This window comes from Crocodylus porosus, unplaced genomic scaffold (assembly GCF_001723895.1).
Source record: "Crocodylus porosus isolate Cpor-Errol unplaced genomic scaffold, CroPor_comp1, whole genome shotgun sequence".
Lineage (NCBI taxonomy): Eukaryota > Metazoa > Chordata > Crocodylia > Crocodylidae > Crocodylus > Crocodylus porosus.
In genome coordinates this window covers 22,109,833-22,131,228 of record NW_017728949.1, presented here as the reverse complement: position 1 = coordinate 22,131,228, position 21,396 = coordinate 22,109,833, and the positions used below count along the sequence as shown (strand labels likewise).

Sequence of the window (21,396 nt, the reverse complement as noted above, 5' to 3'; positions counted from 1 at the left end):
TTTGTTTGGTACAAGCCTCATCTTCCATTTTTTGTATATTTCTCTTGCTATGCACCTTTTTTCAGATGTGGGGTAGTCAGTCTCTCCTCCTGGGATGCTAATCTGCTTTGTTAGCCTTCAGATTCCTCTAAGAATAACATATTTTGGATTCTTCCATTACCTCCTACTGAGAATGCAAGATGTGTGCAAGATCTATTGTTATTTTCTTTCTGTTGTGAAGCTCCAGCTGTATTGTTGATGCTTCATAAATAAGTCACGTGAATACAGTATCACTATAAAAAGCCATATTGACAAAATATTGGGGTAGCAAAAACTATTTGGTACAATAACTGATTTTATAGACCAAGTTCTGTCTGTATTATGGGTTTGGGAATGTTGTTGGGAAGAAAGTGGGGAGAGTGTGTGTGTTCAGTTTTTTCCTGCTTTCTTCCCAACAACATTCCCACACCCTTAATACAGACAGAACTTGGTCTATAAAATCAGTTATTTGATTGGGGGGAGGCAGACATGTATATCACTTTCTTGACCTAGCAGGAAAGTGAAAAGGAGTCTTTATTAATAGATGATTTAAATTTTCACAATTTGAAGGATAATTCTTATTCTTAGATAAGAACATTCAAGTTAAGTCTCACCTCTGGTTTCTTTATAAGGGCTTTATAAAGTTAAAGAATCAAAATGAACACTTCCGTTGTTTCCTTTCCATGAGTTTGTAGTCTACAGGCATAAAAATGCCATAAGGAATTGAGCATACAAAAAAATTAGAAGCTATTTGCAGAACCCCCATTGTTACCAGTTTAGCATGTTAATGGTTTATTTGGGAGACCATAAAATAATGTGTAGAAAAAGTCTTAGTAACAGAACACTTAATGTGCACTTGTTTTATAAGCATTGCTCATTACTGAAAAACAAGTTGACTTGGAGTTAATGGAGTATTTGCTCACATAGTCCTTTGTTTTGTAGACTTTTGTTCTTTTTTCAAACCAGCTGTCTCAAACTTGATCTCTTGGCAGAACTTGCATCAGATGAGGTAAATATGTCTGACCCCTTAATCTGCCGGCAAATTCCCAGTTAATAAAAACAGATGGTTCTAACTTGATCTAAAATGAGACAAATGCTCATCTGGAGAATGATGCATGATTTGTAGACGTAAATTGAAGGAGAACATGTTGAATTGTAAGTTACTGTGTAAGGCAATCTGTTAAATTATTCTTAGCCCTAGGGAAATGAAAGAAATGCCAGAAAAAGGCCACTGAAGTACCAAAAAGGGACTATAAGGATGTAATCATTACAGGTGAAGGTTTATAACATAGGAAAGACTTGCAAGCATCTGCTTACCTGGGCAAATTGTTTGAAGTTCCTTCAGTGTGACTTAGAGTTCCACCAGTACTAGACACTGGCACCAAACTATAGAAAAAAATGCTGTCATGGGAGTGCTGTTCTGTGAATTCACCTGTCTAATTGGTATCTGTCTCCTTGGACATGTTCCTAATATTCTAAACTGAAGACTTCGGTTTGCTACCTTGAAGTAGCAAAACCAGCTAATAAATCCTTTACTAGCGCAAGTCCTACATTCCAGTGAGTTCTTAACTTCCTGGAATGTGGTCTGGATCACCTCTGGAAAGCTGAAGAGTCTTCTGGAACACAGGTAGCTTCCCATCCTTTTTCCAACCCAACTCCAGGAGTTTAGCAAGCATTTATAAAGTCCAGCCAGAACTGAAGAGCAACAACCAGCTATCAGAAAAGGAGAATATGTGAGAAGCCCTCAAAGGACAAGAGAAAAGGAAGTGGTTATCAGAAGCCTATCTGTACTCTGAGCTGATGGAGGCTGAAACTTTGATACCATGATTAGAGCTAGGGTAGGGTAGTACAGCTACTTTGATTCTGGTCTTGCTGGCTGGCTTAATGTTGCAGATTGGACCTTTTGTAGATTGGATTGTACACTGGATGGAGCATGGGTTCCCTGAACCTGCCTGATTTTTAGTAAACCCTGATTTGCTGCTATCATAATGTAAACAAATCTGCACATCAGTATGTATCAAGAAGTAAAGGTCCAGTCAGTGAAGAATAAATTAAAAAAGCATTTAACACCTGCTTCATTGGCTGCTATTGTCTAACCCAGTGGTCTCCAAACTTTTTTGATTGCACCCCCCTATCAGTAAAAAATTTTTGAGCATGCACCCCCAATATATGTGTATTTACTGGGGGCACCACTGAGGGCACCACTGTCAAGCCCTCCGCGTTGTGGAACTCCCACTCTTCCCTCAGGGTACCTCATGTACCATACGTGACATGACCATCTGACATACGGACTGAGTGAGGGCGCCAGCATCAATCCATATATTAAATACTAGTAATGCTTAATTTCTTTCTTATTTTTTTAGATAAAAAATAAATATAAGTTCTAATATTTTCTTCCCACACCCAATGGATTGTCTTGTGCACCCCACTTTGGAGACCGCTGGTCTAACCTGTGCATTAAATGAGGCAAGGAATCGCTACAGTTAGGGGAAGAAGCAACAGCAGCTCAGGCACAGCTTACAGCTCCCTGGTCCCAGGGTACCTCCTTGCTACTCAGCCTTGGTACAGGCACAGACAAAGCCCCATGGTTCCACAGGCTGGATCCAGTGGTTCTGTGGGCCAGATGTTGGTGACCCCTAATATAAGTTGTGTTTCTTTTTGGAGGAAGAGTCTTCATTTTAATAGTATTCCTTGTTTACATATCACTATTAGGGCTATAAAAGATTTAAAAATGTGATCGCGATTAGTTGTGCTATTTAAAAAAAAAACCCAAAACTATAAACACTCAAAATTATACACAGAAAAGCTCAGTTATACAAAATTATACAGGTACTTTTTATGGTTGGGGTGGGGGGAAGGCACGTGGGGGAGGGGGCAATCGAGGTCCCCATGGTGAGGGAAGGAGTAGGGCACAGGGGCACAGGTGAATGAGACCTAGGCTCTGTCCCCGGACCGGCCCCAGGGCCCTATTCACCCTGCCTCTGCCCCATTCCCTCACCATGGGAGCCTCAATCTGCCCTCCACACCTCTTTCCTCCTCCACTCCCCTTCCTCTTCACAGACTTGCCTGTTGGGCACTGCTGCTGGGCTGTGTTCCTGGCTGCCTGCAGGCTGCATCTGCATGTCTGTGTGCTTCCTCACTGCCCTGCCCCCCCCCCCGGCTGCATCCTCCCGAAGCCTGTGCCTGGGTTGCCCTATGGTCCTTTCTGCCGCCACTGTTGCCCCTGCAGGGCAGCCTGGAGGCAGCAGTGATGGTGACAGTGTGTAGCTTGGGTGCAGACTCCAGAACCATTTGCGTGATTAATGCATAAAAAAATAATTACACAAACAATGATTAACACATTAAGCGTGTGTGTTAACTGCAATTAATTAACAGCCCTAATCCCTATTTTTTTGTAATGCTGAACTGATATGCAGTGTTGGCTTCAAGTTTGGAATGAAGTGTAGGGTTAAGAAAAGTACCATTCTTCTCAATTTTAGATATCTGAAGTGTGGAAGGAGAGCCTTGCTTTACTGTCTGATGACGACAAGAATGCCTTGGCTGTTGATATGGATAAAATAATGTTTGCAGGAGCAGAACATACTGGCTTTTACCTTGACAGTGGTAGGTATAGAATTCTAAAATATTTCTTGTTATAGAAACGTTCCCGGATTCTGTTTCTCTTCTTCAAGTTTCATTTTGATGTATTCACTTGGTTTAATTGTAACCTAGATTTTAGTAAACTAATAAGCCATTCACTGGCTGGACCTTTACTTCTGCTGAATTTTGCACCTCTTTTTAAATGACATGTTTTTATCTTTTTACTGTTGCTAAACTTTATGAAGATGATTTTAGATACCCTTGTCTCTTCCTTATCATTCTTTTAGCCATTTTTCTGGCTCTTAGTTAAATGTATGGTAGAGTGTAAGTAAAAGATTTGGAATAAGATTTTTGTTTTCTTTCTAGCAGGAAGACTTTGCTGTAATCTGGATCGGCTTTTGGTATAATTGCAGTACTGTGATCTCTGAAGTTGATATTTTCGGGTTTCGACTTGAAAAACGTAAAAATATTTTAACAGCACAGTGTGAGTAAGTTCCAGTCTTTCCTAAGGCATGTCTACATCACAATTTGTAGTTTAATTTAGAAATACCTGAACCAGCCAAAGTACTAAAAACAGTGTAGCTGGGGTAGCACAGAGCCTAGCTCAGGCTGATTTATCTTGCTGCTCGTCTAGACCAGGGATGGCCAGCCTGCGGCTCCGGTGTCTGAACTTGTGAGTCCAAACTAAGTAATATGTTTGCTGCAAGCAGTCACATCACGTGACGTAATGGCTATGGAAGCCAGTCGCTGTGCGAAGCTTCAAGAAGATGCATATTAACTTCTGAAGAGGCGCATGTGGCTCCAGATCTGTGGGTTGGCCACCCCTGGTCTAGACTTTTTCTAGTACCTAAACTAGATGATTGAAAATGGACTTGAGTTCCAAACTCTGATACAGTCTGCTGTGTGGATAGACACTTTGTGACTGTATTGTATCTCACCCTTGTGCATTAAAGTTCCCTTAGTATTTGACCCAGCTTCTCTTCTGGAGTTCAGCTGGGTTATTTTTCTTTCTTTCCTCAAATATCCCCTTAAGATTATTGTATTTCAACCTTATAGCTTTGCATTATTCTGAAACAAGCTCTCTAAATCTGTTAGAAAACAGATTCATGTAACAAACTATTTCTAATCCCTTCCTGTACCTCAGCTGCACCCCTTAGGAAAGGGGCCTGTAGTGCAATAAGAAACAGTCCTCAGTCTGTTTCTTCCTCATCGCTCTTCTCAAATATAGCCTTCCTGCAAAAGCATGCAGTTGGCTCAAGAAGACAGCCTCTGAGAGAAGAAAGATTGAACTGAGTGTTTTCTGAAGGAAAGTCAAACAAAGCAAACGTCATCTGGTGTTTGAATAGTTCACATCACTGTTCACACACTGGTTGAGAAGATGTATTTTCATAGGAATTAATATACAATATCTGTTATAAAATATGCCAGTGTCAGAGCTATGCAAACTATTTGCATTGTTGACATGGTAATAAAATAATATTCTCCTAAGTTATAAAGAGTAAGAGGCATGTGGCATTTTAGTGCCAAGCTTACGATATGGTGGCTGTCCCTCTAAAAAATTATATTCCAAGAGATGCTATGTAGGGTCCAAACCTTGAGGAAATATCCCCCTTTGCTTTCTGTCTAAGCCCACCTCTCCTGTATTTGAAACCTATCTCAAGGTTTTTTTAAGACTCTTCCTCTTGAGGGACGTAGTGAGTCGTGTCAGTTCCTGGTTCATGAGTGCATCTAAATTGTGCGTTCTGCCACTTTCAGTGGAAAACAAGGGTCAAATGGATAGCGAAACTCAACTTTTGAAAAGTGTCCATCACTACAGTGTTAAGTGGTCCTGCTTACGGAAGAATTGGCACCGACTGGGCAGCATAGTTATACTGCTACTGCTCATGGTCACCCTGGCCAAAGAACATAATTCCCATTTTTGCCAAGACAGTCTCATTTTAAACATCTATCCAGTGAATCCTGTTGGATATGCTTTTATCCTGCTTTCAGCAGGATTCCTGGGACAGGTGTCCTAGTGAAAACAAGCAAGTTCATCCTCCTGCTCTCCAGTGCTCTGTGCCCCACTGCCCTGATTTGAGACTCAGAAAATATGGTTTCCCTGTCCATGGGTGACTCGGGGAACACTGGTTTCTAATGCAATTAAACTTAAGGTCACTAAAAGAGTAAATTTTAAAAAATCCTTGAAAACTCAGAAAACAGAAGCTGAAAAATTCCACCAGTAAGGCACAAGCTAAAGTCCACAATGCTTATCTATTAACATTTTATCAAACAATAAAAATGTATAGAAGGATTCGGTGTTACTGTTAACTCCATTTTTACTAATCTAGCGTACTATCTAAAGGATTAACTTAATTTTACTCAGTTTTTTTCATGCCCCTCCCCCCAAATCATTCAGTATAGATTATCTAGTTAGTAGTTCCGAATTAAAAAATATCTGTCTGCTCACATGAAATTGAAAAACTATTTAGAAACTAGTTTTGCTGTAGACCACCTTCTGGGAATTCTAAAGGTGATGTTTTAAAAATCGGGTAGACAATTAATGCCAGGGTTTCCTTTGTTCTTATTGAGGTCTAAGCCAAAACTAACCAAAAAGACTCCTGTTGACTTAAGTAAGCTTTAGGTCAGCCTAGATGGATTTTAAATTTTAATTTAATCAATTTCAATGAACTCTTCCATTTTATTTCAGTAGTTTTTCTTACTGGTTTATTTAATCATTAAAATATTTACATTTTAAACTTAGGTAGAGTCTTCACACTAGGTAGGGCTGTTACATTTTTGCTGCCTAAGATGGCACACTAGCTCTGTACACTTATCTAAGTAATTATATAGCTTTTTAGAAAATGGTGAATTATGTATTGCTTATTTACTAGAAAATTTTGCTTATTTGTATCAAGCAGCTTCATTAGAATGGCAACTAGAATGTAATTAAACACACATTTAAAAACACCATCTAATTTTTTAGAAGTAAATATGCTTAAGTGTTTTGGATACATAAATTTCTATGTTGATTTGGAAACTGAGTCAGATGCAGCATGGGTAGGGAGAATCTATAAACTAGGAGTATGAAATCACCCACTTTGACTTCAGTGGATGATTCTGTTGAGATGAGTGGTGGTATCTTTTTGGGTCAGGATAGTCCTCAGTGTCTGTGGTTTTGGGGGTTTTTTGTTTGTTTGTTTTTTTGCCAGTCTGTTTTGCCCAGTAGTATGATTTCTAGGCTCTCCACAGAATAAACCATTTAATACAGTATGTGACCTGTTGCGCCATATATATAATATTTGACCTCAAAAGTAAAATGTCCTGCCACTGTTTTCTTTGTGTACACAGAAAAAGCACACAGCCTCTGACTCAGAGTTCTTGATAGAAGGTCATGCATTCAGCATATTTATTGTTTATTTAAATATTTTAAGAGGCTACCATAACTTAAAGGTTTGACATAATTTGCATTAAATGCATACTTCATTTTAAATAAGCTCTTATTTTAAAAATTATTTAAATAAGGGAAAACCCTAAATTAATTTTTTTACTATTAGTTGAAAAAAAATAGATTTGCCTGCTTGTCTGCTATAGAAATACAGTAGTTTGTTTTAGTCCTAAATGCTGGGGAGGGAGTACGAAGCAGGGAGGGAAACAAGTAGCTCCCAGTGAGTTGTTCAAACATCTAGACTTTTAAAGGAACAAAGACTAAGAGAAGTGATTTGAGTAGCTTCTGTATTTTTTTCCAACATGTTAACAGCATTAGCAGCTCTCTAAAAGTTTAATTTAATTTTAATAACTCTTAACTTATTGTGCTGATTTCCCTAGGTTCCAAAGGGAAGCTACACGAGCTGTAAAGCCAGAGTGGACTGTTACACAGATTGAATATCCACAGCTAATATTATAAATTTCTTTGACAATGGCTTTTATGGATCCTTAGTGTACTGGCAAACCAGAAAGATGCCAGGATGTTTTTGTGTCCATGTTTCGCAGATTCATTTTTGTTTTTAATTTCCAGAATTAGTTTTTTCAATTTACAGTACCAGATCAGTTACTCTGAAAGCATAACAATAAAGCCTTTTTCCACAATTCTCTGCATCATCACAGTACAAATTTAATTTGCAATAGGTCTCTTCAGCAGCATTTGTGAGAGCATCTGTTCAGTTTGCATTAACTGAGTTATAAATGTACCTGTAACACTGGTCTGTATGTTGTATACTAAAAAGATATTCTTGTATTACTAGAATATAACTTGTGTAACACATGAGCTTCCATCATGGCAAGCAACTCTTCCAGGATAATACAACATAATAGACAACCAATGAAATTATTAAAACGGAGGGCAAAACTTAGAAAGTAGACATTAATGAAGTAATAGCAGATGACAAATCAAACAAGCTTGGAATGTCATCTGAAAGGTCCTTCCTGATGTGGATTGCATATTTGAGGGTGTCTGACCACAAAATGGAGTAATAGAAATCCATCCATCCATGGGGCCTGGTGTACTTGCCTATTCTTACCTTACTTATTCCAAGGTGAGTTCTGATCTGGCCCCTTCATATACTGGCATATCCAGTTTGGAGAGGAAGCAGTGGGATTTCTGAAGCAAGTTAAAAATAACAAAATTAACTGCTGGAATGTTGAAAAAAGTAATTTGAGATAAAACTAGAAGAATTCAGGATATATACATTAGCTAAACAAGAATTGGTAAAAACTGATTTTGTATAGAGAGGTCAAAGGCTATTTTAAGTAGAATGCAATCAAAAAAGGGAGCTTGTGTCTGAATAAAACTAAAACTTGTTCCAGGATTGTGGTTACGCTGCAACAGTATTTCAGATTAATTGAAGCCTCACTTCTTGAAATACTTCTTTGGAACTAGCAATAAAGAGTATATTAAATAAGCTTATCCTTCATTCTCCAAATAGGTCACATCAGGATAATTTCAGCAAGATTTTAGCCCATTCATGTTGTGTAGTGCTAGAGGGAAATCTCTACCTGTAGAAGCCCTAGGAAGATGGTATATATTAAGGTGATTTTTTTTTCAACATAGCTGATCCTATGTGTTGGGAATTCAGACCTCTGACCATTGACTCCACTGAAGCATTATGAAAAAGGAACTTCAGACAGGTATGGCAGACTTCAGGAATAGTTTCTAAACTTTTGCTTCAGTCTGACATTGGTCAGAAAGGATGTTATCTAGAGTGGTATAACAAAGTACCAAACTTTTGTAGAGAGTTACTCTAGTTTTAAGACTTTTCATGCCAATAAGAAATGTTCAAAGAATCATCAAAAAAGAGGCAAACCTTTCAGCAGAAATAGAGTTAGAAATCAGGTTTTTTTAGTTAAGTGTTTTGTTCATTAAAAAGTTGATTTAGTGTCACTGGATTCTAATTTGGTAATAATGCTGTACTTTTAGGAAAGTACAAGGACCTTCCTAATGGAAGTGGATAACACCAAGTGGGGCTTAGTGCTTTATGTACAGCCTCCTGCTTTCAGTATTAGGGCTTAGCAAGATCTAATTTTGTTGCTCTTCCCTAATCATTATAAAATGTACTGCAAATTGCTTTCTAGTTTGGCATTGAGGCAATGACCAAATAAATCTGAAAGTGCATTTAATTTACTGAGCTAGAATTAAAACTGTTTAACAAATGAGGAGCATCTGTGCAATTAAGTTGGAAAGAGGGGTTTATGTTCTAGAATCAGCTGAGGAAACAAGCACCGCTGAAGGAAAGTCAAGTCATTTGAAAATATAGTGTTTGTCTGTTTGTCTCCCTCCACACTTCCCTCCCCTTCCATGAGTCTGTTTTTATAGAGTTAGTAACATATCCATGCTGATTTGTGAAATGTCTATGCCAAGGAAAGACCAAAAAAGCTTGAAGAATTTGGACAAGTGTTCTTTTTATCTCTTTTAAAGGGAGAGAGGGAATCACTGATTGGGAGCACATATCAGCTGTTGTGATCTAACTGTTACATCTACGTGATTCTGGAGCTAAAATTGCCTTAATTTTGACCCTGAATTAAACAGGGTTAAAGTCAAAGCAGTTTTGCTCCTTTTGGGTAGGGACAGAAGTTACACGTAAGTGACTGGAAACTGGTTCAAATCTTTAACACAAAAGGGCTAAATACAGATATTCAAAAATCCTGAGACTGAATCAATTCAATCATCACAAGTTAGTCTAAACTGTGAAGATTGAACCAATAAGCAACTGAACAGACATTCTCTCTTGATTCTGGAAATGCAGCCACATATCTGTAGTGGCTCAGGCCAGAAGCTGGGGGGTGCCCCATGCCTTCCTGGTTGGCTGGAGCATACCGCTTGGGCCAAGACTACTCTGCCCACCCTGCAAGGTGGGAGTTGGGAGGGGGCGTGGTCTGTGGGGAGGTGCAAAGCATCCTGGGATGTTAGGGAACTGTGAGTTAACTTCAGTCTGGAGGGGATCTGGGACAGAATTCAATAAGCCAATTTAACCTAAACAGTTGGGTCTGATACTAGATCCATCCAGGTTTCTCTTAAACCGGTTTTGGCCATTTTGAAAGCAGTTTATGTGCGCTGAATTTCTGTTGTGTTACAGATTTGAACAGGTTTCCAATTGCTCATACCGGTTTATGTGTAACTTCTGTCTCTAGCCAAGAAGTTCAGTGCACATAAGCTGGTTTTGGCCGTTTTGGAAGTGGCTTACGATAAACAACCTCTCACTACTCCTGCAGAGAAAATAAATCGAGGGAGGTTAGGTATTCCCTTTTCCCTTCCCCTACCTTCTCCCCCCTTCCGTTCTTTTTCCTCCACTCCTTACTGTTAAACCTGCTCTCCCTGAGCACGTGGAAGTGAGGCAAATTTAAAAAAACTTGATATTAAAATAAATGCAGTTTACCATATAGGCAAATTATTACATGTACCCATGGACTTAGTGAATCCAGAATTGATGCATTTTACTTTTTTTTTAAACTGTTGCAAGTTTTAGCACAGGTAATTCATGAACACACTTTTAAGAACTTTTGTACTGACTTTTATATAGTACAGTCTACACCTGATATTAGTCCAAAAGGCTCATGATTCACCACACAGTTCCTCAGGCTAGGTCCCAGCAGAATCAACAGCATTTCAAGCTGTAGTGATCCCACAGCTCAGCATTTTGTGTGTGTGTGTGTGCTGCAGAGGACACCCACCCACCTGCATGCATACACGCACGCACACATGCACACACACGCCATGTGCTAATTAGCCCCTCTCTTATGACTGGAACTGGGTGCTCTTGTCTTGAGTCCTGGGATCCTCTGAAAAATTATGTGCAGATGAGGTGCAGGGCAACCTAATCATGCAACAGGCTGAGGGGGTGACAGAAGGATTTTGGGTGAACTGTTTGTGGCCCCATTCTATGTTTGCCAGACATTTAAGGCTGGTGAAGAAACAGGAATCATTGGAAACGGGAAAGAAAGATGCAACTCAGCTGTGGGAATGAATATGAATTTGAAATGTATTCAGTGAAATGCTTCACTATGATTTGAAGAAGAGTTGGTGCTGAGGGGACTGTATGCAATGGGCAGTAACATGCATCTTATTCAGACTGCAAATGTAGCAATTTTGGCACCAAGGGGAGGGTATCGGGGCTGGCTCTGGCTCTCCTAGTGCTGGCCTGGCATTGCAGTACCTCCAGGCCCAGTGCCAGTTCCCTGCGGAGGGAACACTCACCCATTTGAGGTTTTTTTAAGGGCAAAAAATACAACCCCCTAAAAGGTTCCCATCAGTACGTTTGCCCCATATGGTCCATGTGTTTTATAGTCATGCTCTGAATGGCTGCACTTAATCAACTTCAGCGTTGGTTTCCATTACTGAGCACGTGCTGCTTTTGGCAGAAGTTTAATGATAGACAATGTAATGAAGTTTCCTTGTATGTGATTATAAGACAAGGGTCAAGCTTGACACAGCTCTGCTGCCTAGCTGGGCAGGACTTGGCTTTGGGGTCCCAGCAGGAAGCAAGACAGGGCTGTGGGTGGCTTGTCTGGGGGAGGGCTGCTGCACTCTGAGCAGGCAAGGAGACGCCTGTGTGGATCTCTGATCCCTGTCACGCCAGGTTGCAGGGCAGGGAAGCAGTGCAGAGCGGTGAGCAAGCCTGCTGGTCCCTGCCGCGCGACTCGGTTCCACAGGGAGCAGAGATCTTTGCCGAGATCTCCTTGCCACCACCTGCCCTGGATTTCTGCTCCCGGTGGAGCCAGGTCATGCAGCAGGGACAAGTGCTGCCCTGCTGCGCAGCCTGGCTCCACAGGGAGCAGAGATCCGCACCGGAGGTCTCCTTGCCGCCTTGGCCCACCTCGTGCAGCCCCACATCGCTGGGGCAGTGCAGGGCAGGCAATGGCGGCAAGGAGACCCCCAGCGCAGATCTCTGCTCCCTGAGGAGCCAAGTTGCGTGGCAGGGCAGCAGCGTACAGCTGGGCATTCCAAGCCCAGCTCTGAAACTGGAATTTTCCAAAATATTTATAAAACATTTTGGATGCCTTGTTTCATTTCAGAGGTGTTTCAGAGCCTTCCGCTTCGATTCAGATTCAGTGTTTCGGGCACCAAAATGGCCTGAAATGCCTCCAAAATGAAACAGCTGCTGAAATTTTGCACAGCTCTAGTAGGGATACATGGGCAGCTGCAATAAAAAAAAACTGGTGGTTTCAGCCTAACTCAACGTTGGACAAAATGGTAGATCTGGCTAACAGCCAGACTCCATTAACCAGCAGCCCCTGCCTGTGTCGCTGCAGCCAGTTTCCATTAAGGCCACAGGAGGGATGGGGCTGTGGCAGCATGGGGTTGGGATTTCCCTGGAGACCCAAGCAGCACTGGCAGGAAGCTGCTCCAGGGCTGGGGCCAGGATTTTGTGATTGTGACAGTGTGGGCTAGAGCCAGGGGAGAGCTACGATTTGCTGCCCACACACCCTGGACAAGGGCATGCAGGCAGCAAATTGAAGCTTTGCCCTGTTGGGGCATGGGGGCAGCAGATTGTGGTTATGCTGGGTGGGGCAGGGACATAATGATGGGGCAGTCCTGTCAGAAAAGTTAAAGCTCCCTGGTAGAGGTGGTGGAGGGAATGTTGTTCTGCCACTCCATGTCCTGTGGATAAATTGAACTTAATTTTCATGCCTTACGTAAGCAGTGAGGTGCTTTAAAAAATCAAATCATGTTTTCCTGTGTGTAGGCTTAATGTCAGAGACTAAAATATCTAAGAGCAGAGCTTTACTAGAAACTCTCCCATGTCTTAGAGCCTCCATTTTTTTGCCCTAAAAGCCACACACATTATGTATAGCTTTATGCTGTGTTTCCCACCAGGTAAAAAGATCATAAGAACTGTGATCCTGGGTTAGATGTTAAGAGTTTTAAAAACTCATAAGCCCTGTGTATAACTAAAACTTTTTAACAAGTAGATTCATGGCTCATGAAACATGTAGGAGTAGCATGACCAAAATGATAGAGTTCCTAGCAGCTACAGAATAAACGCTGCCTGGTTAGCATCACTGTAAGTCCTGTATCCCTCCTGCCAATTTGCTTCAAACTGTATAAAGAAGAATCATTATGTAGAGTCTCAGGGGTGTTGATTGTTGGTCTAAGGACATAGGCAGACAAGGTTATTTTGGTATATGTGATATCTTTTGTTAGACCAACTGAATAGCTGGAAAAAATGTTTTTTACAAGCTTTCAGGCACAAGCACCGTTCTTCAAGCATAGGATCTAGTGTTTGCATACCCTCTGGGTTTGAATAAAAGCTTAAGCCTCTCACCAGAAGCAAGCTTCCTATGGCCCAAAGCACACAGACCATGTTGGGACAAGAAATTTAAAACCTACTAACACATCTCCACCACTCTCATAATAACTACACCCCACAACAGTCATCACCTTCCTGAATCTTATATCTGCACTTCCAGAAATATAATACATTGCCCCCAGTGCACTGAATGTCCAGATAGAAACTGTATAGGAGAAACCAAACAACAATTGCGTATCAGAATGAATGCACTCTGAAATCTATCAAAGGCAAAAATACCCAATTACCTGTGGGTGCACATTTCTCACAAAATAACTACTCTCTTTCCAGTCTCTCAGCTGTAAACCTCAAAGGGAATTTACAAAACGCCTTTCATAGACAAGTCTATGAACTTCATAAATCTGCTGGATACAAAAAATTAGGGACTAAATATAGACATTGGATTAGTGGCACACTTGTTATTCATCGTTAGCAGTCCCTCAAAGTTGAGGATGACATCCATCAGGCTTGATTGGGTCCTCAGGGGACTGAGGAGTCCAATTCTGGATACACATACTCTTTGGCAATTGGGGCATGTTGTTGTGCAGGGCAGTGGGATTCGCAGCTCCAGTTGGTCTCCTTCCTCTGCTGCCACTGTTCTGCCTCAGTATTGAGTTGTTGGGCCTTGAAGTGGTGTACACCTTGGTGGACCAGGTGGTGCCACACCAAATGGTCAGCAGCTTGCTTCTCCCAGCTGTTGGTGTCAATGCTTGAGGGTGATCTTGAGTGTGTCTTTGTACCATTTTCTTTGGCCATCCTTTGAGCGTTGGCCAATGGAAAGCTGGTAAAAGAAATCTGGCGAGGGAGGCAGTTCTCAGACATCCGATGCAGTGCCCCATCCATCAGAGCTAATTTCTCAAGAGCAAGGTTTCAGTGCTGGTGGATGCAGCTTCATGGAGGATGCTTGTGCTGGTATGGCAGTCCTCCCTTTTGATCCCCAGGATTTGACGCAAGCACCGCTGGTGAAAGTTCTCAAGGGTCTTAATGTGGCGTTGGTACGTGGTCCAGGTTTCACTGCAGTAGAGGAGGGTGCTCAGTATGACAGCCTTGTAAATCAGGACCTTAGTTGACTTCCAAAGGTCTCTATTTTCGAAGACACGTCGCAGCTTGAAGAAGGTGATGCTGGCACAGTTGACCCGGTACTGGACTTCTTTATTGATGGTAGACCATTGAGAGAGGTGGCTGCCAAGATATGGAAAGTGCTCTGCATACTCCAGGCCTCCTTGTTTATGTAGATAGTGCAAGGGATGTTCAGCTGGCCTGGGGAGGGTTGGTGAAGAGCCTTTGTCTTCGATGTTCGAGGACAGGGCAAATCTCTTACACAAAGTGTTGAGCTCTAACATCGTTTGTACATCTTGTGCAGAGAGCCATCATGCAGCAATCGTCCGCAAACTGAAGGTGTTGGATGTCTTTGGTGGCGAGTTTCATTTTTACCCGGAAGCGCTCAAGATTGAAAAGCTTCCAGTCCAGTTGATACTGGATACTGATGCTGGATGGTAGGTCATATCGGATAGGTGGATGAAGATGATGGTCAGGTAGATGGTGAACAGGGTGGGGGCGATCAGGCAACCTTGTTTGACACTGGTCCAAATGCAGAAGGCATCAGTTTCAGATCTTCCACTCAGGACAGTGGTGGTCATATCATCATGCAGGAGCCTCAGCATGCTGATAAACTTCAGCGGGCAGCCAACGCATTGGAAGACGGTCCACAGAGCTTCATAATTTTAGGAATCGAAAGCCTTGGTCAGGTTAGTGAAGGCAAGGAACAGTTCTTGATTTTGTTCCTGATATTTTTTTTGAATCTGCCTGGCAACAAAAACCAGTGCCCCAGGATGGTTGTAAGCCACACTGGGTTTCCTCAACAACAGGATGAAGGCAGTTTGGGAGGATGCAGGCCAGGATCTTACCTGCAATGGACAGGAAGGAAATCCCCCTGTAGTTCCCACAGTCAGACTTGTCCCCCTTCTTGTAGATGGTCACCATAGTTGCATTTGGAGATTCCTGGGGATGTCCTCTTCGTCCCAAAGGCAGAGGATAAGCTGGTGGAGTCAGGATGTGAGCCAAAAGCCACCAGCATGGTAGACCTCTGCAAATATACTATCTGGCCTGCAGGCTTTGTTGGTTTTCGTCTGGTGGATGGTCCACTTCAGCTCTCCGATGGTTGGTGGATTGCCAAGGGAATCCACCACAGGGCATTGTGGGACAGCTCGGAGGGTCTCCTTTGATACAGTGGACTCCCAGTTAAGGAGGAGTTCAAAATGCTTCTTCCAACGCAGACAGATGGCATCATCTTCACAGTAGTCAGGAACCATCCTGTGATCAGAGGGGGTTTTGTCCAATGGAACAAGGTCCATAGGTTTTCGGTGTAGCCCTGGATCACGTGCACCTTCTTCACCCGCTAGTTATTCTTCATGTCGCAGATGCATCGCTGGACTTCAGCCTTCAGCTGGTGGTACACTGACGTCTTACGCCAAGTTCATGGATGGCTTTGCTAGGCAATGAAGGCTGCATGCTTCCGCTCAAGGACATCGTGAATCTGAGCGTCATTGGCATCGAACAAAATTAAGCTTTAAAACCTGCCTAACATTTGATAACACCTGGTAACCTCTCTACATTTTACCAAATACACTTTATCACCTGTCAACATTCCCCTCTTTTGTCCCTGCCCCCTCCCCCTGCCCCACCTATCTCTCACCCATTAACTCCTATCCCCTGTGATCTTCCCTGCCACACATTTGCATTTTCACAGACCTGCATTTTGCATATTGGCTTAAGCTTTTATTCGACCCTCGAGAGTACACAACTACCAGCAGACTTCCTCTATGCCTGAAGAAGTGTGCTTGTGTCCAAAAGCTTGTAAAGAACAATTTTTCCAACTATTCAGTTGGTCTAACAAAAGATAGGCAGACAAGGTTATTTGCATAAATGCATTATGTCAGGTGTCAGTTCCTTTCCCTTGGTCCTTCCACTCTGCTTTCATGCCTACTGTACTTTTTTGTCTCTCTCGTACATTTGTAATATCATTAAGACTAAGACATGGTTACAGTTGCCCCTACAGCACCAGACACATGAATGGCGCTGTAAAAATAAAGCCTACTGTAGCTTGTGAACATGTATATCCCCAGTTTCCATTCTCTCTTACAACCAGGGATCCAGATTTTCCATTTGCTGTGGAAAAACATGGATTTTCTCCTTTTAAAGGAAAGGAGAAAATAATAGATTTTCTATTTTTAAAAGAGGATAACCCAGGAAACTGAGTTTCCTCTCACAGGCTGGCAGAGTTCCAGCCTGCAAGGGGCTGCTTAGGGCTGGAGGGAGCAGGGGGCACCACGTGGATGTGTGGGCATGCATACATATATGTGGCAACCAGGCAGTGGTAAGTTTCCAGGTAAACCTATTTTTAGGTGTGGCGGTGGGAGGGTGGTAAGGACAGGCAACATGGCAGGGGTGGCACAGGACACAGGATGGAGGGGAGGGCACAGGTGATATGTGGGGGGGACGGGCACACATGCCGCCCCAGATTTCTGCCCCACAGCAGGGTGCAGGGCTTCAGCTGGGCCAGACCAGCTCTGGGCTGAAGCCATCTCTGAGGTCCCAGCAAGCAGGACCTAGCATGGAAGGGAACGCTGTGCCATGGCAGCCAAGGTGAGATGCCCCCTGCCCACCCAACAGCAGTGGGGGCACAACTTTGTGCTGCCATGGTGCCTCATCTTGGTAGCTGTGGTGGAGTGCTCCCTCCCGTGCTGGGTCCCACCTACCGGGCCATGGAGGTGGCTCCTGCCCAGAGGTGGTCCAGGTGCAGGTCAGGAATGAGGGCTACCGGCAGGGCTTGGGAAGCTGTGGCTTGGGTGTGAGGGGCAACAGCATAGGCAGGAGTAGGTCACTGGCATATCAGGGCTGCTCAGCACCACAAAGCAGGGGGGTAGGGAGGTGGTACAGCTGCAGCTGGACCCACATTCTGGTGAGCACAGGGGGAACTCTGATTTTCCATGATTAAAAAACAAAATCGACTGCCAAAATCTATAGGTACATGGAATTAGTTTTATTATAATGAATGAGACATTGGGAGGATTCCAATTCCTTGAAATTTGTAAATATATCAATAAAACCTTGTGTTCAACTGACGCCTATATATGTAGTGGTGTTTCATTTTAGTCGTGGAAAAACGTGGGTTTTGGGGATTTTAATCAGCATTTGCAATTTTTAAATGGAGAAATCCAGGATCCCTGTTTATAACTGAAAACAAGGTGACTGATTTTGGTTGTGGTTTCTAGGGCATGGCTCATACCCCCTAGCACAAGCCTTATGCCATCAATTCATTTTATATAGACAAAGAGCAGTCAAATGATACACACTTGGGCTAAATTTGAACTGGTGACATAAAGGTGAAAGATTCCGTGTTCCTTTGCTGATCCCCTGTGCAATATCATATTTCTTTGACACTTGGAACAGGTCCCCCTGGGTTTGTATTTTTTTTCATCTCAAACTGAAGCTGTGCTTCTGATCACTCTTGAGCCCTTGTCTGTAAACAGCTGCTTGGCACAGTTTCCATGTGTGAGTCAGTAAATCATTACAAATGCTCATTAAAACTGGCCAAATACAAATACAGAACTTTTATCTCCCATTCACCAGTAGATGTCATCACACACAAAGCTATCATGTGAGTGCATGTAATGCTAATGTGAAGCCAAATGGAAGATTTACTCAAACTAAAGAGGCTTTCAATAAATTGCATTTAAACAGTCTCTGAAAATTGTAGATTTGGCTCATCTGGTAAACTTCAGTTTTGGTTCTGGGTTCAACTATGATGTCCTCTAGCTTTGTCATGCAGTCTACCATCCTCTTAAATTGATAAGCCAAATCCCTACTAGTAAAGCTTAATTTGGTAAGTGCATTCACCCAGATATCTTAATTGCTGTCAGTAATAGCGGATCCAGTTCTGTTGCCATTTCAAAGAGTGTTTTCCCTCCTCCTTTTCATTGTCCTGATAATTTGAGAGACATGTTTAATTTTTTCGTTCCATCTCCAATGTTTGTTCCAGCTTCTTCCAGCCTTCTCTTGTGGTTATATCTAGTTAATTATTTTCAGGTGTCAGTATCTGCCTTTTCAGCTGTTGGCACTAAAAGCCATACCTCCTCCTTTTCATAAGAAGGATGATAGTTTTCTTCCTAGGTAGGCTTTTCTCTCACATTTGAGGAGCTTGTTTAAACTTATTGCTTGCTCCATGACCACTGTCACTTTGTATCAGTGCCATGTATAATTTTTTAGGGGTGCACCAGTAGAGATTTTTGGGCCAATACCGTTGGCCCATTTTTAACAAGCCATATTGAACAATACTGATCCGATTGTCAATGTGTAACCAGGCAGCTTGGATAGCAGTGTCTGGCTGGTAAGTCTGTTTTAGGGGAAGGGGGGAAAGGGAAGGGAATGGGCAGCAGGGGCAAATTGAAGCCCCCATGGTGAAGGAGGAAGTGGGGCTGGGGCAGGTGCAAGGGCTGCACAACTGGGGTGCCCCAGGGTGCAGGACAGAGCCATGACTGGGAGAGCGGGGGCGGGGGGCTGAGCCAGCAGGTGGTGGCAGTGCTGAGAGGAGGGCTACAGGGGTGGGGGCTGCAGCCACCCCTGCATCCACTGTAGTCCCCCACAACGCCGCCTCCCAGCACCACTGCCACATGTCCTGAGAGCAGCCCTGGCCCACTCCCTCTGGGAGGAAGAGCCCACCTCTGGCCTCAGCCTGCAGCAGCAGCCTGCCCTCACCCCACATAGATCTGGGGTCATATGCCTGCGCATACCCTCCTAGGGGGCATGCAATGGCAAGAGCCACCATCCCCTCCCCACGCCCCCCAGATTAGCCACTCATGGCTCTGTCCCATGCCCCACTGCACCCTGGCTGTGGAGCACCTGCCCCACTCCCTCCCTCACCACAGGGGCCTTGATCTGTTCCCCCTCCCCTCCTTCCCACAACAGACTTACCAGCCAGACCTGGCTGCTCTCCTCACTGCCGGGCTGCACTCCTGGCCACTTGCATGCTGCGGCTGTGTGCGTGCATGTGGCGTTTATCAGCACCATTATGGCGACATCAGCCAAAAAAGCCAATTGCCAATACTGTCAGTTTTCCTTATATTAGTGCCCATCTGGTATGGGACTGATATTGGTGCATCTCTAGCATTTTTACCTCTTCCTCTTCATTCTTCTTTCCACAAATCTCTCTGGTGTACTTGTATTTCAAACAGGAGCTCCTGGGCATGGGCACATAACTCACCATTTATGTTTATAGCTCTGTAATAATGACTGCACTGGCTTTATTTTAAAGTAAATCTCATCTCATCCTAATGGGAAGTTTTTCCTAATCAAGGGTCCTGCTCCTGTATAAGACTGTATCTATACTTTCTCTATCAACATTCCATTAAAAATAAAAAAGCAAGGTATAAAGTTAGGCTTTTTATTTTGTTTCTCTCTCCCTGCCTTCCCCTCCACTGGGGGTTGCTCTTGAAAATAGGCTTGGTGTAGTAATACACAAAAACAGAGCAAGGTAGGCACATGGTTAGGGTCCGATGACATTTGTGTCAAACTATCAAGAGAGAACCGTTCAGGAGCATAAATCTAGACAAGTGACACCCCTAAGAAGCCTACTGTCCTTGATTTGCCTACTGCCGTTGCTAGGTCACCTAGCTGAGAGTCTGACATTTCAGGAGTGATGCAGTTCTTTGCCATGAAGAGCTGAGAGGTTTAACAATCGGGGAGACAGGTGCTGTGTTCTTAATGGAGTTTTTCAGCCAGATTACATTTTGCCTTGTCAGCCTTGACAGTATCCTTTTTAATGACAAATTCTATTTTAGGTTTCTGACTTTTAAAGTGGGGAAGGGCCTGAGCTGCAAAGATCAGTGGCAATACGTTTTTCCCAAGGCTTTCAAGAGCTGTAATACTACTGGATATGATGCGTCAGCATTCTGGGCTCATTTTTTAGAATATCACATGCAAAATATTAATGTTACCCATTTCTGGAGGCCAGAGAGTCTATATAACATCACTGGGAATACAGGCCCTGCTTTCCTAACATTTACCAACTAAATTTAACAGGGAAAAGAACTAGGTGCTCTACTCTGGTCTCTGCTGCAGGAGCCCTTTGGCCTATGGGAGAATTCCCCTAATACGCAGGTAACATAGGCCTGGTGATGTTTTCTGTGCTGCCATTTGCAGTCAGTGGTGTTGGCATGGCAAGCATGAGGTCGTGGAATGGCAGAGCTGGAACTAGGGTGACCATATGTCCTGGGCTGGCCAGGACACTTCCCAGTTCCATCAGCCAGTCCTGGTCAGTTGATCAAGTCCTGAGCCAGAGTTCGGAGGGGAAGGCGTAGCTGCATGGCATGCTGGGCAGACAGCTGCCAGGTAGTTATGACAATCTTCAGCTATAGCAGAGTTGGAGTACTGTTGTAGTTGCAATGGTCCAGGAAATGTATGAGCCAGGTGAGGCGGAGGAAGGTTTGTGATGGCTTTTATTGGACCTATTTCTCCCTCAACAACACAGTTTGTCCAATAGGTATCACAAAAAAATCCTGGCCTGAATTATTTCCATAATTTCTGGTAGAAAAGCATGCTTTCATCTTCTCTGGTGTGGTTACCATTCAGGGAAACTCAACATACATTACAAATGGGTTAAGCAAGTATTCATGAGGTAACTTTTGCATCAGGATTTTTGTTTTGAATTCCTTACTCTGGGAGCACATAGCAATCTTTGGTGATAGACAGTGGAAGCAAAGTTAACAATGCCCTATTTCATTTGGCTTTGGGGTGAGGATGAAACTGCTGCATGAAAAAACATGGAGCTTAGCAAAGGCTTCAAAACCTATTTGAGTATCTAAGTAAACACAGTGGGTGTGTCTAGACAAGCGCACACATGCATTTCCCCAGGGACAAACAGCAGTGGCGCATAATTGTGCCACTGCTGTTTGTCCCTGGGGAAATGCCTGTGCACATGCACTCTGGCGTGCAGCAAGTGGCCATGGGTGGGGTAAGGAAGCCTAGGGCCAACACCTGGGCT

General features: G+C 43.2%; 1 long non-coding RNA gene across 2 annotated transcripts; it reads left to right on the top strand.

Annotated features, from left to right (window-relative positions):
- Positions 1-838: 838 nt before the first annotated feature.
- Positions 839-21,112, top strand: LOC109323146. Of its 2 annotated transcripts, XR_002104557.1 has the most exons (4): positions 839-1,027; positions 3,498-3,621; positions 3,964-4,081; positions 7,402-7,665. It is a non-coding gene; the product is annotated as an uncharacterized LOC109323146 (long non-coding RNA). The 2 variants fall into 2 exon arrangements; XR_002104556.1 differs by lacking the exons at positions 3,964-4,081; positions 7,402-7,665 and adding an exon at positions 21,101-21,112 and having other exon boundaries at positions 867-1,027.
- The last annotated feature ends 284 nt before the right edge of the window (positions 21,113-21,396 follow it).